Source organism: Pseudophryne corroboree, chromosome 1, assembly GCF_028390025.1.
Source record: "Pseudophryne corroboree isolate aPseCor3 chromosome 1, aPseCor3.hap2, whole genome shotgun sequence".
Lineage (NCBI taxonomy): Eukaryota > Metazoa > Chordata > Amphibia > Anura > Myobatrachidae > Pseudophryne > Pseudophryne corroboree.
In genome coordinates this window covers 272,011,935-272,016,371 of record NC_086444.1, presented here as the reverse complement: position 1 = coordinate 272,016,371, position 4,437 = coordinate 272,011,935, and positions in this window count along the sequence as shown.

Sequence of the window (4,437 nt, the reverse complement as noted above, 5' to 3'; positions counted from 1 at the left end):
CATATAACGTACAGTGCACACTTTTGCTGCCAGAGTCAGTGCCACACTGCCATTGTTGTGACCACACTGACCACCAGTATAATAATATATTTTGTGATTGTCTGCTTAGGCCTCGGAGTACTAGTTGCAAGTTGCAACGTGACCTGAAGTGACCACCAGTTTAATAATCAACACCACCAGTTTAATATATATATATATATATATATATATATATATATATATATATATATATAATTGTATATATATATATATATATATATATATATATATATATATATAATATTGTATACCACCTACCCGTGGTTTTTTTTTTTCATTCTTCTTTATACATACTACTATAGTAGCTTACTGTAGCAGTCTGCGGTGCTGTGCTGACCTGACAGTGTCCAGCAGGTCCGTCATCAGTCATTACATAATAAATATATATAGTACCTGTCCGGCTGCAGTACTAGTGATATTATATTGATTTCATCTCATTATCAATAATTTATCATCCAGTCTAGACTCTATATTAGCAGCAGACACAGTACGTTAGTCCACGGCTGTAGCTACCTCTGTGTCGGCACTCGGCAGTCCATCCATAATTGTATACCACCTACCCGTGGTTTTTTTTTTTTCTTTCTTCTTTGTACATACTACTATAGAGTATAGTAGCTTACTGTAGCAGTCTGCGGTGCTGCTGAGCTGACAGTGTCCAGCAGGTCCGTCATCAGTCATCATTACCTAATAAATATATTATCTACCTGTCCGGCTGCAGTACTAGTGATATTATATATACATACATATATATATTGATTTCATCTCATCAATCATCCAGTCTATATTAGCAGCAGACACAGTACGTTAGTCCACGGCTGTAGCTACCTCTGTGTCGGCACTCGGCAGTCCATCCATAATTGTATACCAGCTACCCGTGGTTTTTTTTTTTCTTTCTTCTTTGTACATACTACTATAGTATAGTAGCTTACTGTAGCAGTCTGCGGTGCTGCTGAGCTGACAGTGTCCAGCAGGTCCGTCATCAGTCATCATTACCTAATAAATATATTATCTACCTGTCCGGCTGCAGTACTAGTGATATTATATATACATACATATATATATTGATTTCATCTCATTATCAATCATCCAGTCTATATTAGCAGCAGACACAGTACGTTAGTCCACGGCTGTAGCTACCTCTGTGTCGGCACTCGGCAGTCCATCCATAATTGTATACCACCTACCCGTGGTTTTTTTTTTTTCTTTCTTCTTTGTACATGCTACTATAGTATAGTAGCTTACTGTAGCAGTCTGCGGTGCTGCTGAGCTGACAGTGTCCAGCAGGTCCGTCATCAGTCATCATTACCTAATAAATATATTATCTACCTGTCCGGCTGCAGTACTAGTGATATTATATATACATACATATATATATATTGATTTCATCTCATTATCAATCATCCAGTCTATATTAGCAGCAGACACAGTACGTTAGTCCACGGCTGTAGCTACCTCTGTGTCGGCACTCGGCAGTCCATCCATAAGTATACTAGTATCCATCCATCTCCATTGTTTACCTGAGGTGCCTTTTAGTTGTGCCTATTAAAATATGGAGAACAAAAATGTTGAGGTTCCAAAATTAGGGAAAGATCAAGATCCACTTCCACCTTGTGCTGAAGCTGCTGCCACTAGTCATGGCCGAGACGATGAAATGCCAGCAACGTCGTCTGCCAAGGCCGATGCCCAATGTCATAGTACAGAGCATGTCAAATCCAAAACACCAAATATCAGTAAAAAAGGACTCCAAAACCTAAAATAAAATTGTCGGAGGAGAAGCGTAAACTTGCCAATATGCCATTTACCACACGGAGTGGCAAGGAACGGCTGAGGCCCTGGCCTATGTTCATGGCTAGTGGTTCAGCTTCACATGAGGATGGAAGCACTCGGCCTCTCGCTAGAAAACTGAAAAGACTCAAGCTGGCAAAAGCACCGCAAAGAACTGTGCGTTCTTCGAAATCCCAAATCCACAAGGAGAGTCCAATTGTGTCGGTTGCGATGCCTGACCTTCCCAACACTGGACATGAAGAGCATGCGCCTTCCACCATTTGCACGCCCCCTGCAAGTGCTGGAAGGAGCACCCGCAGTCCAGTTCCTGATAGTCAGATTGAAGATGTCAGTGTTGAAGTACACCAGGATGAGGAGGATATGGGTGTTGCTGGCGCTGGGGAGGAAATTGACCAGGAGGATTCTGATGGTGAGGTGGTTTGTTTAAGTCAGGCACCCGGGGAGACACCTGTTTGTCCGTGGGAGGAATATGGCCGTTGACATGCCTGGTGAAAATACCAAAAAAATCAGCTCTTCAGTGTGGAGGTATTTCAACAGAAAAGCGGACAACAGGTGTCAAGCCGTGTGTTGCCTTTGTCAAGCTGTAATAAGTAGGGGTAAGGACGTTAACCACCTCGGAACATCCTCCCTTATACGTCACCTGCAGCGCATTCATAATAAGTCAGTGACAAGTTCAAAAACTTTGGGTGACAGCGGAAGCAGTCCACTGACCAGTAAATCCCTTCCTCTTGTAACCAAGCTCACGCAAACCACCCCACCAACTCCCTCAGTGTCAATTTCCTCCTTCCCCAGGAATGCCAATAGTCCTGCAGGCCATGTCACTGGCAATTCTGACGATTCCTCTCCTGCCTGGGATTCCTCCGATGCATCCTTGCGTGTAACGCCTACTGCTGCTGGCGCTGCTGTTGTTGCTGCTAGGAGTCGATGGTCATCCCAGAGGGGAAGTCGGAAGACCACTTGTACTACTTCCAGTAAGCAATTGACTGTCCAACAGTCCTTTGCGAGGAAGATGAAATATCACAGCAGTCATCCTGCTGCAAAGCGGATAACTGAGGCCTTGACAACTATGTTGGTGTTAGACGTGCGTCCGGTATCCGCCGTTAGTTCACAGGGAACTACACAATTTCTTGAGGTAGTGTGCCCCCGTTACCAAATACCATCTAGGTTCCACTTCTCTAGGCAGGCCATACCGAAAATGTACACAGACCTCAGAAAAAGACTCACCAGTGTCCTAAAAAATGCAGCTGTACCCAATGTCCACTTAACCACGGACATGTGGACAAGTGGAGCAGGGCAGGGTCAGGACTATATGACTGTGACAGCCCACTGGGTAGATGTATGGACTCCCGCCGCAAGAACAGCAGCGGCGGCACCAGTAGCAGCATCTCGCAAACGCCAACTCTTTCCTAGGCAGGCTACGCTTTGTATCACCGCTTTCCAGAATATGCACACAGCTGAAAACCTCTTACGGCAACTGAGGAAGATCATCGCGGAATGGCTTACCCCAATTGGACTCTCCTGTGGATTTGTGGCATCGGACAACGCCAGCAATATTGTGTGTGCATTAAATATGGGCAAATTCCAGCACGTCCCATGTTTTGCACATACCTTGAATTTGGTGGTGCAGAATTTTTTAAAAAACGACAGGGGCGTGCAAGAGATGCTGTCGGTGGCCAGAAGAATTGCGGGACACTTTCGGCGTACAGGCACCACGTACAGAAGACTGGAGCACCACCAAAAACTACTGAACCTGCCCTGCCATCATCTGAAGCAAGTAATGGTAACGAGGTGGAATTCAACCCTCTATATGCTTCAGAGGTTGGAGGAGCAGCAAAAGGCCATTCAAGCCTATACAATTGAGCACGATATAGGAGGTGGAATGCACCTGTCTCAAGCGCAGTGGAGAATGATTTCAACGTTGTGCAAGGTTCTGATGCCCTTTGAACTTGCCACACGTGAAGTCAGTTCAGACACTGCCAGCCTGAGTCAGGTCATTCCCCTCATCAGGCTTTTGCAGAAGAAGCTGGAGACATTGAAGGAGGAGCTAACACGGAGCGATTCCGCTAGGCATGTGGGACTTGTGGATGGAGCCCTTAATTCGCTTAACAAGGATTCACGGGTGGTCAATCTGTTGAAATCAGAGCACTACATTTTGGCCACCGTGCTCGATCCTAGATTTAAAGCCTACCTTGGATCTCTCTTTCCGGCAGACACAAGTCTGCTGGGGTTGAAAGACCTGCTGGTGAGAAAATTGTCAAGTCAAGCGGAACGCGACCTGTCAACATCTCCTCCTTCACATTCTCCAGCAACTGGGGGTGCGAGGAAAAGGCTCAGAATTCCGAGCCCACCCGCTGGCGGTGATGCAGGGCAGTCTGGAGCGACTGCTGATGCTGATATCTGGTCCGGACTGAAGGACCTGACAACGATTACGGACATGTCGTCTACTGTCACTGCATATGATTCTCTCACCATTGAAAGAATGGTGGAGGATTATATGAGTGACCGCATCCAAGTAGGCACGTCACACAGTCCGTACTTATACTGGCAGGAAAAAGAGGCAATTTGGAGGCCCTTGCACAAACTGGCTTTATTCTACCTAAGTTGCCCTCCCAC